The 22,281-nt window shown below is 38.6% G+C and overlaps 1 long non-coding RNA gene across 1 annotated transcript in view; it reads right to left on the bottom strand.

Annotated features, from left to right (window-relative positions):
* Positions 1-2,877: 2,877 nt before the first annotated feature.
* Positions 2,878-22,281, bottom strand: part of LOC144229729 (uncharacterized) — a 20,830-nt gene continuing 1,426 nt past the window's right edge. Inside the window, exons 2-5 of the long non-coding RNA XR_013334577.1 lie at positions 21,120-21,168; positions 5,986-6,059; positions 5,328-5,397; positions 2,878-3,032 (exon numbers count right to left, since the gene is read on the bottom strand). This is a non-coding gene — a long non-coding RNA (uncharacterized LOC144229729). The remainder of the gene's footprint in view (positions 3,033-5,327; positions 5,398-5,985; positions 6,060-21,119; positions 21,169-22,281) is intronic.

Below are 22,281 nucleotides of genomic sequence, written 5' to 3'. Positions count from 1 at the left end.
AAACTCAATATTCAATAGTAAGTTGTGTTCTATACCACAGGAAGATCTGGTTAGAAAATGTAGTTTCAAAAAACTGCATGTAATAGAGACAAAAATATAAAGCATCTAGGAATAGGTCTAATAAAAATGTCCAGGCACTTTTATGAAAAATTACAAAATATTTTTGGCAGACATATAAAAAGACCAAAATATATGGAAGGTTATATACTGTTCTTGAGCTGAAACTCTCCATATTGATTTAAATATTTAGACACATTATAAGAATCCGTATGATGAGAGTTTTGTGGAATTTGACAAACCAATTCTAAAAACTCATAGGCTCAAGACAGAGCTAAGAGACTCCTGGGAAAGAACAAAAGTTGGGGTCAGAGTGGGCCAGGCATTTGCACTGTCATTCATCAAGATTTGAAAAATGAAATTGTAGCAATAAAGATAATGTAGTATTTATTAAGTAAACAAATAGATCAGCCGAACAGAAGAGCCAGCTGGGAAGAAACACATAAATACATGGAAAATTCATTTTTGACAAAGCAGACACTATAGGTAAATACAGTATTCAATAAATGGGTCTGATGAGATTAATTATTCACATGGAAAAAAAATAAAATTTATCCATATCTCCAAGTGTATTCAAAAACTAATTCCAGATGGATTAAGGACCTAACTGTGGAAGTCAAAACTATGTGCAACTTTCAGAAAACAACATAGGAGGCTATTTTTATGAACTTAGAGGAAAAGATTTCTTAAATTGCTTTAAAAAGTCACAAACCAGGGGCGCCTGGGTGGCNAGAAATAAATAAAAATATTAAAAAAAAATAAAATAAAAAAATAAAAAGTCACAAACCAATTAAGGTAAGAGCTGGTAAATTCTTCTATGATAGCAAGGACCTCTGTTATCAATAGAGATCATAAGAAGTGAAAAGTTGCATGAACTGGGATAAAATTCTTTCAATATATATATTGAAATATATAATGTCCTAGTCATTAGAATGAAACCTTGTAAATTATTCTGAAACATAAGAATAACTCAATAATGGGTAAAAAAGCTCACTGAGCAGGGAGGGAAGAAAAGTTCCTCATTAATAAATGAAAATATGCTCGATAGTAATTAGGGAAATGCAAATAAAAAGCACAATGACACAACTGCACATCTACTAGACTGGAAAGTTAAAGTCAGGTAATATTGAGGGTTGGTGAGGAGGTAGCACAACGGAACACTCACCCACTGCTGGTGTAGATGTAGATTTGAATTATCTTTTCAAAAGGCATTTAGGCATTACCAAGTAAACTTGAACAAATGCATATCCTACTTTTAGTCAATTGTACTTTGAGGTCTATATCCTACAGAAGCTTTCATTTCTGTGCATCAGAGTAGGACATCCTAAACAATAATGTACATATGACGACTCAGAATCTTGTTAAAATGCAGGTAACAATCTAGGAGGTCTTGAATGAGGTCCCAGATTTCCGCATTTCTAAGTAGCAGATTCTACAGTGCTGGTAATGTTCTCTTCTGTGACTTGTGTGATGAATACACGGGTATTAGTTTCAGTGCATCCTTTACATGGTATTTTTACAGGTGACAGATTGTGAACATTTTTACCACTTACATGACAGAAAAACACTTAGCTCCCACTGAGCCGTCTCTTTGGGTTCACCTGCCCCCAAGAGAGGTGCTTCTCCTTCTGATTTTGCTTCCATGGTTCATGACCAGATCAGAGAAGTGTGAAGGCCCATCTCCTTCACCAGCTCTCCGGGCTCAGTGTGTGTGAGTGAGATTGGAAGCCTGTGAAACTGGATATCAGTGCTTTTTTGGTAGATTCTCTGCTCTGATGGCCCCCTGGTTTCTGCTTGGAGGAAGCAGAAAATAACCCATTTGGACAGAGAGCCAGGTTCTATTCTCCAATTCAGCTGTACTAGGAATTTTTATCCCCAAACTACTCTCTATTTCTCAGTTGTTTCAAAACCCACAAGAGGAAGCTGCAGATTGGTATCTCTGAAATTCCCAATGAGGACAGAAGCCTGCCAGGTTCAGGAGCAGCAGAGACCCAATCCTTGCTTCTTGGTATGAGTCTGGGAAGGGGCAGTATTTCCGAGGGGAATGGAATGTGTGTATCCTGGAAGGGCTGGCTAAAATCTAGGTATCGGGGCTTCTAGTTCAAAAAATGCATATAAGCTGCAGAGCCATCTGACTTTTAAGGGACCACGTGGACCAAGACAACTATCAGCAACAACCACGCTTTACAGAAGACACAAGCCTTCGGATCGGGTCTGCCTGGGTCACGTGTCAGTCCTCAAGGGATCACTGTGGGCCAATGAAAGGCGAGGTTGAAGAGTCCTCTGGAGAGCAGGGGCCACATAATACACAGTTCCCTGTACCCTATCCAGGGCTTAGGATATTGCCATGACTGTGACACTGAAAAATATTCTGACTCATTGATGGTTTTAACTTATCAAATGATTTTCTGATCCAGTTAATTATTTTCTCCTGTACCGGTCTCCTCTTTCTAGTTACTTCCATTCCCTCTCATGTTACAATGGGTTGGAGAAACTATGTATATAATGGAAATAAAAGAGGCCTGCAGTCTGAAAAACCAGCATCAAATCCCAATGCTGTCTATTATAGCTGTGTATTATTATCCAAATTATTTACCCTATCCAAGCTTATATTTCCTCATTTATAAAGATAACAATACTCACATTAGTGTTTATTATGAAAATTGAGAGAGATGATTTACATCAAGTACAAACATTAAAAGTATAGTGGTTGCTACTCTTATTTTTATTGTTTGTTTCCCAGTATTAGTCTGGCATTTTACTTGAGGGTACCTTGATTGGTGAGTGAAAAGCTTATATGAAAAGTATGATGTAGATAGTCCATATTGTGGTTAATTAAAAAATTAAATCTAAATATTCTGAGAAAGCATTAATTATCTTTGTATTCAAGACTGCCTTACTTACATAACTTTATGATACCACAGGAAGCAGATATGAGAATTTTCCACAGACAAATTGCGTTCTTCATCTGAGTCCTAAAAGAAAATGCCAAAGAAACTATGATATATGAAGGTAACTTTAAGTACAAATTTGGATACAGGCAGAAAAGTCACAGAGGCACTAAACTAATGATCTAAGATGAGAGGAAGTGTAATGAACACATTTGGGAATAGAACTAATGAATATTCATGTAATACTGGTTCAATTCAGTAGCTACTCTCTGTACTTATGAACTTACTACCGTGAGTGACAAGTTTGTTATATCTGTGTTTGGAAATGGTAAAACATGTTATGTATTGGTCTTCACACCCAGTTCCTGCTCATCTTTGGTCTTTGACCCGGTTCCTGAGGTAGAGCTCCTACAACTCTCATAATCTCCTGAATGATGGTGGTGGGGGGGGTGGGGAGGTGAGGGGGGGGGAGCGGTGACACAGAGCTCCTCAGTCCCTTTTGTTCTAATGAGGCAACTCAGGGGGGGGACCCTGGATGGGAACTGATCACTAGAAAGCCCAAGCCATGGTTAGAAGCTTGGAACTTTTAGCTCAACCTCCCACCCTTTGGAGAGAGGAAAGGGACTAGAAAATGAGTTAATGATTGATCACGCCTATGCACCGGAGCCCCACAAAAACGAGTTTGGTAAACGTGTCCACGTGCTGGCAGCGTGACACAAACCAGCACCACGGGGTCGGGAGCTCTGTGCACAGGGCCCTTCCGAAGGCCTTCCATAAAGCCTCTGCCTCCTACAGCTCTTCTTTGGCTCTTCACCTGCATCCTTTATCATATCTTTTATTATAACCCCTAAATGTGTTTCCCTGAGTTCTGCGAGCTGGTCTAGCAAATTATTGACCCTGAGGAGAAGGTTCTAGGAACCCGGATTTATGGACAGTCGGTCACGAGGACAGGTGACAAACTGGGACTTGCAATTGGCATCTGAAGTGGAGCAGTCTCGTGGGACCGAGCCCTTACCTTATGGATGGGAAGTTAACTCCAGGTAGAAAATGCCAGAACTTTGAATTGTATGACACTCAGCTGGAGTCAGAGAATTAGTCAGTGTGGAAACCAACCCCCTATACCTCATGTGGTAACAGAATGTTCTTGTGAGTGTATGAAGGAAAATAGTGAGTTTTCCTGGACAGTCTTACTCACTGAAACACAATTCAGTTCATTTCCTTCTTTGATGGTTCTGAATCAGAGACGATTTTGCTCACCAGGGGACACTGGCAAAGCATCGAGACATTTTGGGTTGTCATCTCTGAGTGCTTTTGAATGGATTTCTAAAGTCACATGTACATACTTAAAGGTTATAAGATCTGATGGCACTGTCCATAAATGACAAAGATATTCTTCTCTATGCATGTGTTTGTGTGTGTGTATAGCATTGCACATTTGGGCTTCTAACACGCAACAAAGGGAAAAGGAGTAAGCCTTTACTTCCTCGGAATTGTGTCCATGAAACTGGTAAAGATTCATAAACTCAAAGCCCTCAAATTAAAATATTTTTCAATCGACAAGTTTTGAAACAATGAATTAATAATCATTTGGCCTCTTCCGCATCACTCTACTTGTTCTCTGAAAATGAAGGTTAGTAATTCAAAAGAAGCCACAAGCTCCAAAATAAAGTCAGTTTTAATTACATGAAGGAAATGCCTATCATATTACAGTAAATGAAAACATAGTAACAGAATTGAATATATAATGCCACAATTACATGAACANGAAGGTTAGTAATTCAAAAGAAGCCACAAGCTCCAAAATAAAGTCAAGATGTGTCACACGGAGTCTCTCTGGCAGTGGCGTCACACACACTTGTGTGGGAATATCAGCTGTGAGTGTGTGGCCGGCACGTGGTACTAATTAGTAGAGAGCCAATGTTATTAATGCTTAACTTCTCTTTTTGTAAAACAGAGAGGATTCAACATCATTCTCCTGCATGTACGTTCACAAATACTTTCTTGAATCGAAGAAAACAGAGTAAAAAGAAACTTGCTAGAAATGGCTTTGTAATCCAGGGAATCGCTGTAAGTATGTGGCACGAGACCCACTCACTGGGCAATACTGTTACCAGTAAGGTGGTAACTGGGGCTTTCACACACTTCTTGGCAAAAAGGCCAAGGTGCAAATCACATACCAGTTCATAACTTTTAATCTGCTGTGAGATATATCTGAAAATTAGAGGCGGATTGACAATAACTTAAACATTCCTCTTCTCTAGGATTAACACATACTATTTAGCATGGATTAAATTAGGTTGAAAGCTCAAAATAAGGCAAAGAAAATGTAACGGAGATAGTTACTCAAGATTTAATAAGTTATCATTAAAATCAACTCACTGGGCCCACAACAATTGGCCTTATTGTCTGAATGCCAGGAGAAGAACACCGCAGCTCCGTCTGGGGTGAGCTAGTATTTAAAAAGAACAGAAAGATAAATAAGCACACAGGTTAGAAAATGTCCCCCCCCCCAACTACTTTTTAAGCCTAAAAACATTAATTGTATGCTAATAAGAAAAATAAAAAATACAGCAATATTTTACATTTATCCTATTTTCTTAAAATTTTTTTTAATGTTTATTCATTTTTGAGAGAAAGAGAGATTGAAAGAGAGAGAGAGAGAGAGAGAGAGAGAGAAAGAGAGAGAGAGAGAGAGAGAGAGAGAGAGAGAGAGAGAGAAGCTGGAGTAGATAAAGAGGGAGACACAGAATCCGAAGCAGGCTCCAGGCTCTGAGCTGTCAGCACAGAGCCTGAGGCCCGGCTCGAACTCATGAACCTCGAGATCATGACCTGAGCCAAAGTTGGATGTTTAACTGACTGAGCCACCCAGGCGCCCTATATCTTATTTTCAAAGAGATTTTGTCTTTCTTCTCACATCTATTTACTGAGAAGCAATTTACATTCAGTCATGGCCTTAAACCTGGCTGTCCATGCTACATGAATACTTTTTTATGTGTAAATACATGCATTATATTGACATTAGCAGCAAAGATCTTACCTTTTATTTTTCACAGAACAAGTTGCTGGCACACTCCACTCAGAAAATGATGTTCCTTCATACTCTAACTTAATCTAAAAAAGAAGGTAAAATAGTTCAAACAAAAAATCTGCTCCAGGATTCTTTACCTGAGTATTCAGATACAGGGTTCACTTTTCTGTGTCCTTATCATTGAAAGAATGACTAAACATTTTATTGCTTTAAAATTGTACAAAATAATAGGCAAAGGAAAAGTAACTTAGCTTTTCCAAGACACTTCAGTAGTCTCCCTCAGAAACTGTAAGATTTCTTCGGAGTTAAGACGACAGAGAAGTAGGGGGCTGAGATTGCCCTGGTCCCTCAAACACAGCAGTGATTGAGGTCAGATAGCTTGGAACACCCAGGAAATCGATCTGCAGGGTGGCAGAGGGATCTCTACAGGCGGAGGGAGACAGCTTGGCGGGACTGAGGTGGGTGTATAGGAAGTGGTAGAGATAAAGTGGCACCTGCTCAGAAGGGAGGGAGGCCTTTCTATGCAGAGGCAGAAGGGAGCGGAACAGAGAGAGCTTGTAAAAGTCGGTATTGAGTTATCCCAAAAGGAAAACCTCTCTGGACTGTGGGTGGGGGAATGAGAAATATGGAGAGTGCCAGTTTCTACTTTGCAAACAGCTTTAGGAGCTGAAACTCAGAGGTTTCTATAGTGCACGACTTTCTCTGGAGCTAAGCCAGGAGCCAAGCAGGTGCTCCTGGGGAGGGGGAAGCCGGACCAGAGCGCAAGGCAGTGTAGGGATCTCTGGGCACGCTGGAACAGAACAGTCCCCTTTCCAGAGTACTTTGGGAAGAGGGTTTATTGCCTCCCCAAGGACAAAAGACCCTGCAAGTGCCAGCCAAAGACTTTTTTTTTTTTAAGTTTATTTATTTTGAGACAGAGAGAGCACAAGTGGGGGAGGGGCAGAGAGCGAGGGGGACAGAGGATCAGAAGCTGGCTCTGTGCTGACAGCAGAGAGCCCAAGGTGGGACTCAAACCCACAAACTGCAGGAGCACCTGGGTGGCTCAGTCGGTTAAGCGCCCGACTTCGGCTCAGGTCATGGTGTCACGGTTAGTGAGTTTGAGCTCCGTGTCAGGCTCTCTGCTGTCAATGCAGAGCCTGCTTCAGATCCTGTCTCCCTCACTCTACTCCTCTTCCAGCCTCTCTGTCTCTCAAAAAGAAATAAACATTCAATTAAAAAAAAAAAACCCACAAATTGCAAGTTCATGACCTGAGCCAAAGTCAGAAACTCAACTGATTGAGCCACCCAGGGGCCCCCTGCCCCCACCGTCAAAGGCCTTTTATCAGCAGAGTGGAGTGGCTGCACATCAGAACAGGGCCCCCGCTGTGTGGGATCCTTTAAGACTGGGTTTTGAATCCCAGCTGGGCTCCTAGAAGGCACTGGAGAACTGTGAGGAACAGGGCAAGCTGAAGGCCCAGGCTATTCTGTGAGGGCTGCCTGAGCAGTGGGGTTCGAGACACCCCGTGTGGGGAGGAGAGGTTGGGTGTCACCATTCTCCCCATCACCAGCACGGTGGGGCTTCTGAGAGCAGCGCAGCGGCGCCCCCTGGCGCGGGACCCCTTACACCAAACCCCGCCCTCGGAGCCTGCTAACTGCAGAGCTACTGGAACAAGGCTGACACTGAGCCAAAGCCCCTCCCCCAGGCCACGCGGCCGCCAGTCCCAGGCGCCAACAGACCACGTGTGCTGTTGCTGTTGTTGGCCCGGCTGGATGTCTGTTTCTTTCCTTTTTTCTTTCTTTTCTTTTTCCTCTCATTTTATTTCTACCCCCTTCTTTTTTTCTTTTGTAATTAGGCTCATAGTTTCTGATTTGTCTTTGGTCAATTCTTATATACACACACATACATATACACATATGTATATATATGCATACATATACATGTATATATGTGTATGTAAATATATATATATATTTGTGTGATCAGGCATTTATTCTCTTTACACCTTTTCTATTCTTCTTCTTCTTCTTCATTTTCCTTTCTTTTTCTCTGGATTAAGCTTTATAGTTTTTTGATTCACTGTTTGGTCTTCTTTTCTCCCCTTTCATTTTTCTCTTTTTATGGGATCAGGCTTCCCCCCTACCTTTTTCCTTTTTTTCCAGGGTTACTTCAACAAACACATCAAAGCACATTGGTTGAAGGTCCAAACACTCCACCATCACAAGCAAGGAGGAGCTCTACAGAGGGCTGACCAGTGGGATAGAACAGCCAAAACGCAACAATAGAGTGCACCAGAAACAGTCCCTGAAGTGCCAGGCCCTCAACAGTGGATGGCCCCTTTTTAATATAGTAGTACTCGCAGGTGCAGACACATAACAAGCTACTAAAACATGCAAAAGACAGAAATTAGTGCCAATGACAAAACGGAAGAATTTTCCCCAAAACAAAATTCAGGAAGAAACCATAGCCAGAGAATTGCTCAAAACAGATATTAACAATGTATCTGAATAAGAATTTAGAATAACAGTCATAAGACTAACAGCTGGGGTTGAAAAAAGCATAGAAGACAGCACAGAATCTACTGCAGCAGAGATCAAAGACCTAAGGACTTGTCATAATGAATTAAGAAATGCTATAAATGGGATGAAAAATAAACTAGATACAGTGACAGCAAGAATGGAAGAAGCAGAGGAAAGAATAGGTGAAACAGAAGATAAAATTATGGAAAATGATGAAGCTGAAAAAAGAAAGAAAGGAAATTACTAGATCACGAGGGGAGAATTAGAGAGCTAAATGATTCCATGAAATGAAACAATATCTGTATCATAGAAGCTCCAAAAGCAGAAAAGCAAGAGAAAGAGGCAGATGGTTTATTTGAACAAATTATAGCTGAGAACTTCCCTAATCTGGGGAAGGAAACAGGCATCCAAGTCCAAGAGGCACAGAGAACTCCCTTCTAAATCAATAAAAACAGGTTAACATGATGACACAGCATAGTGAAACCAGCAAAATACAAGGATAAAGAGAAATTCTGAAAGCAGCCAGGAACAAAAGGTCCTTAGCTTATAAGGTAATACACATCAGGTTGGTAGTAGACCTGTCTATTGAACCTTGGTAGGCCAAAAAGGAGCAGAATAGGAAAAATAGGTAGTCAAGAATCCTTTATCCAGCAAGATTGTCATTCAGAACAGAAGGAGAGATAAAGACTTTCCAGACAAACAAAAACTAAAGGAATTTGTGACCACTGAACTAGCCCTACAAGAGATCCTAAGGGGGACTCTGTGAGTGGGAAGGAGCAAAGACTACAAAGGACCAGAGACATCACAAACACACATGAAATCTACAGATAATACAATGGCACTAAATCCGTATCTTTCAATAATCGCTTGGAATGTAAATGGACTAAATGTACCAGTCAAAAAACACAGGGTATCAGAATAGACAAAAAACAAAGATCCATCTATATTCTGTCTACAGGAGACTCATTTTAGACCAGAGGACACCTGCAGAATGAAAGTGAGGAGGTGAGGGGCCATTTATCATGCTAATGGATGTCAAAAGAAAGCCAGAGTAGCCATATTTATATCAAACAAACTAGCTTTTAAAACAGACTGTGCAACAAGAGATGAAGAAGCATTATATCATAATTAAGGGGGTCTATCCTTAAGAAGAGCTAAAAATTATAAATATTTATGCCCCCAACATGGTGTTCCCAAATATATAAATCAATTAATCACAAACATAAGCAAACTTTTGTATAATAATACAATAATTGTAGGAGACTTTAATACTCCACTTACAGCAATAGACAGATCATCTAGACAGAAAATCAATTAGGAAACAATGGCTCTGAATGACATACAGGACCAAATGCACTTAACAGATATATTCAGAACATTTCATCCTAAGGCAGCAGAATACACATTCTTCACAAGTGCACATGGAGCATCCTCCAAAATAGATCTCATACTGGGTCACAAAATGCCCTCAAACAGGTTAAAAAAAATAGACTGACATCATACCATGCATATTTTCAGAACACTGTGCTGTGAAACTTGAAATCAGCCACAGGAAAAAAAAATTGGAAAGCCTCTGAATACATGGAGATTAAAGAACATCCTACTAAAGAATGAAGGGGCTAACTGGGAAATTAAAGAAGAAACTAAAAAATACATGGAAGCAAATGAATATGAAAACACAACAGTCCAAACCCTTTGGGATGGAGCAAAGGCAGTCCTAAAAGGAAAATATAAAATATATTTCCAATAAAAGATAGAAAATATCTTTACAATCTTACATAGAACATTTATCAAAATTGACCATATTTACAAAATTAGTCTTAGGCAATCTCAAAAATTATTATCTTACATATGTCTTTGATAGTAATGAAATAAAATTAGAATGTCTCATAAATTTAGACAGAGAAAATCTTAGGATATGTGTAATTATTAAAATCGAATACCCAAACTTTACTTCTGAATGATTCATGGAGAAAAGGAGAAATCACAAAGGAAATTACAAATACTTATAAGTAAACAATAAAAATATTCAATGTTACCAAAATGTAGTATATAGTATAAATAACTCCTAAAATGAAATTTATAGCCTTCAACATATACAAAAGAAATAAGGTAGTTTGAAAGTGAATAAACTCGGTTTTCAGTATAAGATGATAATGAAATGACAACAGAGAAAACCCAAAAAAGTAAAAAGAAGGCTATAAAAAAGAGGAAAAAAGAAGAGTTGAAAAAAGAAAACAAATTGGGAAGGGTTAGTGGTGATGTAGTGTTTCAGTCTACTCAAATTTCCTTATAAGCAGAGAGAGAAGGATTAGGATAGTACCAATAAAACAAAACAACACTGGACAATGTCAATAATAAAACTTGGTGACAAGGTATCCCTCAAAATCCCAAAATATAAGTGGGTTAGAACAAACCAGCGAAAGCAACCCGACTTACATGATATGAGCATAAGGAAGAAAAGAAAGCAAATATGGTAGGCCTTAGAAAGGAAGAGCGCTGGGGCGCCTGGGTGGCTCAGTCGGTTAAGTGTCGGACTTCGGCTCCGGTCATGATCTCGTGGTTCGTGGGTTCAAGCCCCGCGGTGGGCTCTGTGCTGACAGCTAGCTCAGAGCCTGGAGCCTGTTTCGGATTCTGTGTCTCCCTCTCTCTCTGACCCTCCCCTGTTCATGCTGTCTCTCTCTCTCTCTCAGAAATAAATAAAACATTAAAAAAAAAAAGAAAGAAAGGAAGGAAGAGCACCTAAACCAGCAATTAAGTATTCAGTGGAAACCACAGCAGGACACTTGGAGGATAGCAACTCTAACCAGCGGTGTTGTTGCACCTGTCCATTTCTAAGTAAGTCCATGAAGTCCATGATAATGTCTGAAAGAGCAAGAGAAGCTAGGACCTATGAACACCTAAACCAAGGACCCAAAGATATCTTCTAGGACAAGGATCTGTACTGAAAAATACAGGGAAAAGAATCCCAGCAGAGTTGGAAAGGGACAATAAAGACAACGGAAAGAGAAACTACAGACAAATGAGAGAGGGAACGGAATCTAAGGCTAGCCTCAGAGAGTACTAGCCTTATTTTTTAGATACTTTACGAAACCACCAAAGAGGTAACTAGCCATGAAGTTAGAAAAGTTATTTTGACCCACCCTCCTTAAAGATCTGGAAAATTAATTTCACATAAAAAAAAAAAAAGCAACAGAAAAAGGATCACAGTCCAATTTCACATAGTTATTACAAGAAAAAGAAAATATGAAGCAGAATAACCGTAAGAACATACAAAATGTACAAGTGAAAGCTAGAACTTAATATGAGGGTTAGTTTTATGTGTCAACTTGGCTAGATCATAGTATACAGTTATTTAATCAAACCTGGGTTTATCTGTGAAGAGATTTTATAGATGTGGCTTACATCTCCAATCAGTTGACTTTAAGCAAAGGAGAATACCTTTAATAATGTGGATGGAGCCTTTTCCATCAGTTGGAAACCTTCAGAAAAAAATGGAGGTTTCCTGGAGAATAAATTCTGCTTCATCACTGCAGCATTAACTCTTGCCTGACTTTCTAGCTTGCTGGCTTGATCTAAAGGTTTCAGAGCTGTTGGGGTGCCTGGGTGACTCAGTCAGTTAAGTGTCCGACTTCGGCTCAGGTCATGATCTCACAGTTTGTGGGTTTAAGCCCCACGTTGGGCTCTGTGCTGACAGCTAGCTCAGAGCCTGGAGCTGCTTCGGATTCTGTGTCTCCCTCTCTCTCTGACCCTCCCCTGCTCATGCTGTCTCTCTTTCTCTCTCTCTCTCACACACAAATAAATAAAAACATTAAAAAAAATTAAAGGTTTCAGAGTTGCAAGTTCCCACAATTACAGGAGTCAATTTCCTAAAATAAATCTCTTAAGATAAATACGCATACATTCTAAAATGCTTCTGTTTCTCTGTAAGAACACTGGCTGATACATGTACTATTTTGAAATGAGGCAAAATAAATACAGAAATGATAGAAGTTAGGAAAGAACAATATAAATCAGAATTGGAAATTCATAAATAAGCTAGAACTCAGGAAAAATATAAAAATAAAAGAAAAAGTCATTTCAGAAAGAGACCAAATTAGAAAAAACACAACTGTGAATAAGCAATAGATAAGGCCTTGAGATAAATAGCTCTTTAAGAGTCAAAGAGATAAAGAGTAATTTGAGAGCAAGGGACAAATATAAAAGAGAGGCAAAGAAAATCCACAGTATGTATAGTTGGGAGATCCTGAAGAAGAAAACCAAAATGTTTGGAACTGAACAATAAAACCAACGCTAATTGAAAGTCAAGACTACGATGTGAAATAAAATAACTTCGAACAACATATTAAAAAGACACAGCTCATATCTACGAAAACAATTAAGAATAATTATAAAAGTAAAAACAATCAGGAGCTATATTAATAAAAAGCACTGGGCTTAAAAAGAAACAGTTTGGGGATCCTACCAAAACCACAAGAATAACTAGAACAACAACAACACACATTATTCATAAATGAAAGAAAATCATATTTCCGCCAGACGTTTTGGAAGCAACACTTTTTGTCAGAGACAATAAAGTAACATATAGAAAAGGAAATAAAACAGAAGCCAATAATTTTTATATCCAGATACACCAACTTTCTTAGACATCAAATTCATAAATTCTTATGACCATAAAATAATTCAGGTAATATTACTCTTAGGAGCCCTTCTGGAAGAATTTGCTAGAAGAGCTTCAGACTACTAAAATGACTGCATAGATAGCAGCATAAGGACTGAGGCTAAGTATTACATAAGAATTTTGTTGTGGAACCATGTCTGCATGGTGGGTATAAAAAAAGGACATAGTTGCTAATTACTGTACTCTGACAGTGTATCAAAACATGAGTGGTGGAGGGATTATCGTTTGCCCAGGTAATGGTGGCCACATAAATTCAACTCTCTCCTCATGTAAGTTCAACTCTCTCCGCACATTTCCAAAAAAACACACAGATCAACAAATAAAACCCAGAAAAGTCTACATTACAGTGTAGCAAGAAGACAAAGCACACTACAAAGGTCAACAAACCTGTAAGTAGAAAAATCAACTATCTTTAGTGTAACTCTCACTCAAGCTCCTATCATAATCCTTTACGGAGAGTGAGGAGGCCCCTGAAACACTGCAGGGGAAAGACAGGAAACAAAAGGTTAAGACTGAATTCAGATCACCCACACAGAGAAAGCGCTCCCTAGGTGCAAAAATAGAATAGAAAAAAACCCTGGGAGATCAGAGCGCTCTGAGGACAGGAATTAAAGGCATGTGAGACTCAAGGTGGGACCCTCAGAAAGGTGTCACTTCAGCAGAGAAGATACAGAAAAGGGAAACACCCTTTGGATAGAGTGGTGAAGAGGAGAAGAATCTAGAGGGGAAATTTAGGATAAGGTAAGTTAAAAAACCAAACCAAACCAAACCACCAAGGAAATGCAACACTACCAATAAGAAGCCATCAGTTAAGGAAACTGCACTTTGCTACAATAAGAGAAGTTAAGTTTATCTAGGAATCTTTCAACAATATAAGCTGCCAAACTGCTCATAAAATTCAAAGATATAATCAGACTTTATCTATAAAAAGCCACTCTAAGAGGACAGAGAATAAAAATAAAAACATTTCAGTTCATAAAATTCCCTTCAAAAAAACCAAACGAAAAGCAGAAGAAAACTGCAAACTGATATTTAATCGAATAACATATCCTCAAACAAGCATTTGGTGATAAGAGAAAGAAAAATCTTGAGTAATAAATTCATGAAGTAGGTGAATCACTATGTCCTATACCTGAAACTAATATAACACAGTATAGTTATACTTTATTGAAATAAAGCAAATTCATAAGCTAGGAACAGGAAATGAAACAGAAATAGAAGAGTTGACTAAACCAGCACATAAAATAGATGATAAGGGAAATGAAGATTAAATTAAAAGTTACTGGTAGGAAATTATATGTGAATAAAAACTGAACAAATGGCATTGAAGAAAGGCAGAAAAACAACCAAGAGACTCTAAGTGGAATAAGGAAGGAAGAAAAAAAGGAGGCTCTGTCAGCACAGAGAGAGATGTCGGGCTCGAACCCACGAATCATCAGATCACGACCTGAGCCAAAACCAAGAGTCAAATGCTCAACCAACTGAGCCACCCAGGTGCCCTTCAACCCCTGCAGCTTTATAGTTAAGTTGCAAAGTCAGGAACTGTGAGTCTTCTAACATTGTTCTTTTCCAAAAATGTTTTGTGTATTCTTTTTTTCTTGAACTTCCATGTGAAATTCCATGTGCATTTCCATATGAAATTACTAAACTCACTTAGTAGTTTTTTAGTGGTTTCATTAGGGCTTTTTATAGTAATCATGTCATCTGCAAACAGAGGTAATTTATTTTTTTCCTTTCCAATATGAATGTTTTTTATTTCATTTTCTTGTCTAATTGCCTCCACTGTGGTCTTTTTTTTTTAAGAGTATTAGGGTTGCTTTTTTTTTTTTTAATGTTTATTTATTTGTGAAGGAGAGAGAGACAGAGTGTGAGCACAGAGACTGTTTGGGATTCTCTGCCTCCCTCTCTCTGCCCTTCCCCTGCTCTCTCTCAAAATAAATAAACTAAAAAAAAAAAATCTATAGAGAAAAGGGTGCCTACGTAGCTCAGATGGCTGAGTGTCCAATTTTGGCTCAGGTCATGATCTCACAGTTCATGAGTTTGAGCCCCAAATGTGCTCACTTCTGTCAGTGCAGAGTCCTCTTTGGATCTTTTGCTCCCCTCTTTCTCTGCCCCTCCCCTACTTGTGCTCTCTCTCTCTTAAAAATAAATTAAAAATATTTTTAAAAAACAACACAGAGATTGATGGAACAGAATAGAGAGCCCAGAAGTAAACCCATGCATATATGGTCAATTAATTTGCAACAAAGGAGATAGAAATATACAATGGAAAAAGGACAGTCTTTTTAAAACAAGGTGTTGTGAAAACTGGATTGCCATATACAAAAGAATGAAAGTAGACCACTATCTTATACCATATACAAAAATGAACTCAAAATGGATTAAAGACCTGAATAAAAGACTTGAAACCATAAAACTCTGAGAAGAAAACATAGGCAGTAGCTCCTTGACATTGGTCTTGGAGATGACTTTTTTAATTTTTTAATTTAGTTTTTATTTTATTTTATTTTATTTTTTTTAGAGACAGAGAGAAAGACAAAGCACAAGCAGGGGAGGGGAAAAGAGAGACACACAGAATCTGAAACAGGCTCCAGGCTCTGATCTGTCAGCACAGAGCCCGGAGCAGGGTTCGAAATCAAAAACCAATTCAGAAAAGTTACAGGATACAAAATTAATATACAAAACTCTGTGCTATTTACTAACAATAATGTACTAACAATAAAGTCGCAGAAAGAAATTTGAAAAACAATACCATTTTCAATTGCATCAAAAATGATAAAGTACCTAGGAATAAACTTAACCAAAGAGCTGAAAGACTTGTACTCTGAAAAATATAAAACACTGATTAAAGAAATTGAAAATGACACAAATGGAAAGATATTTAATTCTCACAGATTAGAAGAATTAATATTGTCAAAATGTCCATGTTATCCAAAGCAATCTGCAGATTCAGTGCAATCCCTATCAAAATACCAATAGCATTTTTCACAAAACTAGAACAAATAATACTAAAATTTGTGTGTACCCACAGAAGACCCTGAATAGCCAAAGAAATCCTGAGAAAGAACAACAAATAATATGAGATATGGCTGTACTTATGCCATTTTGTTAACTGTATTCTGGCTGGTTTGTAGTTTCTCTGTGGTTCCTTCTCTCCTCTCTTGCTTTGTGTTTTGTTGCCTTTTGTTTGTGGCATACTTATATTCCTTCTTCCTTATCTTTTGGGTATCTACTATAGGTTGTTTGCTTTGTGGTTACCATGAGGCTTACATGCAAAAACTTGTAGCACTGTATTTTATGTAGATAATATAGATAATAATTTAAGGTAGATCACAATGTAAAGTGCTACATTTTTGCTAACCCCTTGCACATTGTTTTTGATGTCATAGTTTACATCTTTTTATCATGTGCATCCCTTAATTATTAGTTATATTTTTAGTACTTTTGTCTTTTAACCTTCACATTAGCTTTACAAGTAATTAACCCACTACCTTTACTATATATTTACCTTTCCAGTGAGATTTATTCTTTCATGTTTTCTTGTTACTAATTAGCACCTTTTCTTTTCCAGCATAAAAAGTCACCTTCACATTTCTTATAAGGCTAGTTTGTGATAATAATGAATTCCTTTAGCTTTTGCTTATCTGTAAAACTATTTCTCCTCCAATTCTGTATGAAGACCTTGCTGCATAGAGTATTCTTGCTGGGAAGTTTTTTCCTTTCAGCACTTTATGCCACTCCCTTCTGACCTGCAACGTTTCTGCTGAAAAATCTACTGATAGTCTAATGAGGTTTCCCTTGTATGTAACAAAAGTTGTTTTTCTCTTGCTGCTTGTAAAACCTCTCCTTGTGTTTAACTTTCAATGTTTACATTATAATGTGTCTTTGTTGGGGTCTCTTTAGGTTCATCCTATTTGGAACTCTCTGGGCTCCCTGATTCTGGATGTCTGTTTCCCTCTCCAAGTTTTAGGGAAGCTTCAGTCATTATTTCTTTTAAAAAAATTCAGCCCCTTTCTCTCTTCTCCTTTTGGGCCCCTATAATGTGAATGTTAGTCCAGTTTATGTTATTCTGTAATATCTTTAAATTTTTCCCCAGTTTTTTCTTTTTATTGCTCTGTTTGGGTGAATTCCACTGCTGTGTTTTCAGGTTCACAGATCTTTTCTTCTGCCTTGTCTAGTCTTCTACTGAACCCTGTGGTGTACCTTTTCAGTTCAGTTACTGTATCCTTCAACTCTGTGACTTCTCTTTGGTATCTTCTTATATTTTGTATCTCTTGGCTGAAGTTCTGTGTTCACCCATTCTTCTCTTGAGTTCAAAGAGCATTTTTATGAATATCACTTTGAACTCTTTACCAGGCAAATTACTTACCTCCCTTACAGTAAGCCCCCCCCCCCAAGGTTTTATCTTATTCTCTTGTTTGGAACATATTCCTCTGTTTCTTCTATTTCCTTGACTCTCTTGTGTTCATTTCTATGTGATAAAGTAACTGCCTCTTCTAGTCTTGAGAAAGTGGCCTTGTGTAAAAAATGAACCTTATCATTTAACTTTGCCCTAGGTCTTGGTTGTCCTTCAAAACTTGTGATTGTCCAAGAAGCCTACTTTAGTTTTAATAACTCCCAGTAGTTGAGGATGTTCCCAGTCCTGTCATTGTCCCAAAGGGAGGATTGCAGTCAACACCTAGATTCATGTTGACTGGAATCCAGACACTCAAGCAGTAGCTTTTAAAGTATACAAACATATACAGTCCTATGGGACTACAAGTGTAACCCTTCCTGGCCACCAGAGCCAGGAAATCTGGAGGTGTCCTGTGGGTTACAAAAACTAGGCTCTAGACAAATGCATCAGCTCCATTCTGGGAGATACTGGCAAGCTGCAGTGAGACAGAAGGGAAATAGAGAGATGGCCTCCAACTCAGAGCACTTTCATAGGTTCTTGGATGTGTGTCAAATGTGAATCCTGCCCCTTATGCCAAAGCTCCCAGAAAAGCAAATAGGTAGAGAAAAATTGTTTTAAAATGTTTTCCATCCAATGGGGCGCCTGGGTGGCTTAGTCGGTTAAGCGTCCGACTTTCGCTTAGGTCATGATCTCGCGGTTCGTGGGTTTGAGGGTTCGAGCCCCGCGTCGGGCTCTGTGCTGACTGCCAGCTCAGAGCCTGGAGCCTGTTTCAGTCTGTGACTCCCTCTCTCTCTGACCCTCCCCTGCTCACGTTGTCTCTCTCTCTCTCTCCTAGAAATAAATAAAAACATTAAAAAAATTAAAAAAAAATAAAATGTTTTCCATCAAGATTTACAAAATGTTTAATCCCTAAAGTGTCTTCTGTACACTTAATAACTTCTTTCTTTCTCTGAGTATCACTTGCAAGGAAGCTGCTATACCACTGGGTTTAGCATCTACTCTCTTGCATTTTGTCTACCTTCTTTGTGGAGACTCAAACTCTGGCTCCCAATTTGTGTTTCTGTAAGGACATAATTCCATGATTTTGGTTACTAATTATCAATTAAAGATGATACATTTCTGCCACTGCCCTAAAAATGATAAAGAAACAGGAGAGATCAAGAAAGGAGATTTTTGGGGGTGCCTGGCTGGCTCAGTTGATGGAGCATGTGACTCTTAATCTTGGGGTTATGAGTTTGAGCCCCATGCTGGCTGTAGAGATTACTTAGGAAAAACAAGAGATTTTTAAAATGACTAATAAAATGGTCAATAATACAGCAAAGCTGTTCAAGAAACAAAGATGAAATAGATAAATGATATTAAAGAAATTAGCTACAAATAACAATTTAGGTAATAAGTACAGATTTAATAAGAAATGGATAGCAATGGATTTAAAAACAAATGACATTGTTTATATAGGTTCCTTTTGCCTGACTTTGACTAATGTAATAACTTTTGAATAATGTAAATACAATGATATATATAAACATAGGTAGACTATAAGTGTAAACTGATACAATTATTTTGTAAAAATCTTTTGCATCACTTACTAAACCTTAACACATACACATTCCCTGGGACTTACCAATTCCACTCTTAGTCATATACCCAGCAGAAATGCATACATATGTTAACCATATATACATTCATAGTAGCCCTAATCATATCAGACTAAAAACGGAAACAACCTAGTTGTTTATCTAGAATAAAATGATGCCTACATTATGGCATGTTAATTCAAGGGAAGAGTATACAGCATTGAAACTAAACTGCAGCTACATTAAACATTAAATACTGTTTTTCTAGTATTTTGCTGGTATTATCTTTTGTTCTATATATACATGTTGACAACATCTGAAAAGATAACGCCAGAAAAATACTAGAAAAACAGTAAGTTGTTTAATTGATGGTGGTTCATTTCATGGAGAAAGTAAGGTGAATGCATACTTTATAGTATATACAAGGGGACTCCAGGTTGATTTCTGACCTGTATTTGAAAGTTCAAGATATAAAGCATATAAAAGAAAAACAGGATAAATATCTTTGCAACTCCAGGTAGGAGAAGATTTTTCTTAAGTAAGACTCCAGGGGCACCTGATGACTTGGTTAAGCGTCTGACTTTGGCTCAGGTCATGATCTCACAGTTCCGTGAGTTCAAGCCCCATGTCGGGCTCTGTGCTGACAGCTCAGAGCCTACAGCCTGCTTCGGATTCTGTGTCTCCCTTTCTCTGCACCTCCCCCACGCATGCTGTTTCTCTCTCAAAAATAAATAAACATTAAAAAAAGACTCCAAAAAATGTAGAAAGGACAAGGTCAAAAATGGAGGGGCGGGAGGGGAGGAATGATTTTGTTCAACAAAAGTTGGCCTTTTCTTAAAAAATAAAATATCCATGGACAAAGTTAATAGTTAGATGAGTAGATGAGAGATAAGAAAATGTAACTCAAACTTTTTTTTAAGTAGGCTTCACTCCCAGTGCAAAGCCCAACATGGGGCTTGAACTCACAACTCTGAGATGAAGACCTAAATTGAGATCAAGAGTTGGACATTCAACTGACTGAGTCAACTAGGTGCCCTGATAAATGAAACATTTAAAACCAATACTCAACTAATGCAGAGAGTGGAATGTATATAGCACTCTATAAATCAAAAAGAAAAGGGCATAAATTAAATGAAAAATGGGCAAAAGGTTATGACCAGGCAATTCAGAAGAGAAGCCTGTGTAAATACGGTAAGAGATGCTCAAAGTCACCTGCCATCAGAGAATTGAAAATAACAGGAGTGATAATCTATTAGCACATACAAATGACGTTGGTGAAAAACAGAAAATTCAGTAATACCAGACTTTGGTGAAGATGTGCACTAGGTGAGAGTAGAAATTGTGATTGCCATTTAAGAACAATCTTGCAGAATTTAAACTAGTTATATTAGCTGTCTGCTTTCCCTGTGACCCAGCAACCATAACTGAAAAATGTTTGCACAGACCCATAGAGGACATGTAGAAGGGCATTCTTCACAGTGTTATTTGTGGTGATAGAAAGCCATGTGTCCATCATTAGGGGAAATATATAAATAAAATAAAGCCACACACACACTAGTAAGCAGGCAGCATTCAGAAGAAATGAACTAGACAAAGTACTGAATAAAAAAAGTAAATAGAGAATGACATCTACAGTTTTGGTGACCATATATCCTGGTTTGTCTAGGCAGTTCCAATTCATACCTGCTGTCCCAGCAGAAATATTAATATCTTTCATTTTCAGTAGTTTATACAATACATTGTATAGGCATGTTACTTGTGAATATTAAGTCACAAAAAAACACTCAAAACCACACTATTTATTTTTGCTACATACACATTTAAGGACATTCATTGGCAGGGGGATTTATGTTAGGATGATAAATGAGACAAAGGAAATGAAATAAAAATAAATGAATGATACTTCGGTATACAACTGAGTATAAAATACTGCTCTTTGCTCTAAGGTAAAAAATAATTCTTGACTATAGTTTGAAAAAAATTAAACACTTACAGTACTTCTGGTACTAAAAATGCGGTAGTTTGGGCTGTTACTGGAATACCTGTGGAGGAAAAGGTGGAATATAAATATTAAAACTAATTTCTCCTCCAAATAAGAGGGATTCTACAGTAAACCCTGAAGCCGACATAAGGGCCGAAGGACGTTCTGTGTAGGACAGAGATGATATTCAAGAAATGGAACTGGAAAAAGGATCTGGATTCATACGGAGAAAGAAATGATTCCAGATCATTGCAGATCATTAAAGAAAGCCAACTCCAATGTGATAAGAAATGTCAAAAGCAAAATGTCAATGATCTTAGTAGAAAATCTGGGCAAATATCTCTTAGACTTTGATGAAAGGAAGAATTAGTTAAATTAGACATCTACCCTGAATTTTGCCTGCAACTTTGCCTTCATTAATTATCTTAATGAAATTTAGCATTCTCGGCAATTACGAATGTAGATCAGGGGGTGGCAAACCATGCCTTACAGGTCCATTTCTACCTGTTTGTTTTTAAAGTAAATATGCATGCACACACAGCCACACCCACTGGTTCACTATTGTAGGGATGTGCGTGAATCCCTAGGATAGCAGAGTTGCCTGCATCACCCGGAAAGCCCAAAGTATTTACTATCTGACCCTTTACAGAGAAGTTTGGTGGTCTCTGGGATACAACGTAAAGTGGATAAACACTTAGAATTCGCAGGCCGTCCTTAATAATATCCCCTATCCTTATATATCGATCCATTGTTTGTCAGGTCTCTGCTGGGAGCTGAACATAGCTTTGCATTCAAGCCTCACGACCACCCCACGAGACAGGTGGTATTTTCCTCACCTTACAGAGGAAAAAAATAGAAGCTTACACAGTACTAGAAGCCATCAGCCCCCTAGTCATCCTACGTGCCCTCGCTCCCTGCCTCCGCTCCCCGGGGGTGACTCCTGGGTCCCGTTTGCACCACTGGTCTTCTGGGAGGAACCAGAGCTCAGCAGGAGGAAACGCGTTTAGGGGTTCGCGGGGGCTCATCTGTCCCCCGGCCAGCCAGCCGCGCGAAGTCCCCGAGACCCTGGAGCAGCAGAGCCCTAACGCCCCTCCTCATCCCCGCCCCCGTTCCTGGAAAACTGGCGGAGGGGGGCGGCGGGGCGCCGGGGCCGGGGGCTGGGGCTCCAGAGGCT

Source organism: Crocuta crocuta, unplaced genomic scaffold, assembly GCF_008692635.1.
Source record: "Crocuta crocuta isolate KB4526 unplaced genomic scaffold, BGI_CrCroc_1.0 scaffold243, whole genome shotgun sequence".
Classification (NCBI taxonomy): Eukaryota; Metazoa; Chordata; class Mammalia; order Carnivora; family Hyaenidae; genus Crocuta; species Crocuta crocuta.
This window is presented reverse-complemented; position numbering and strand designations above follow the sequence as displayed.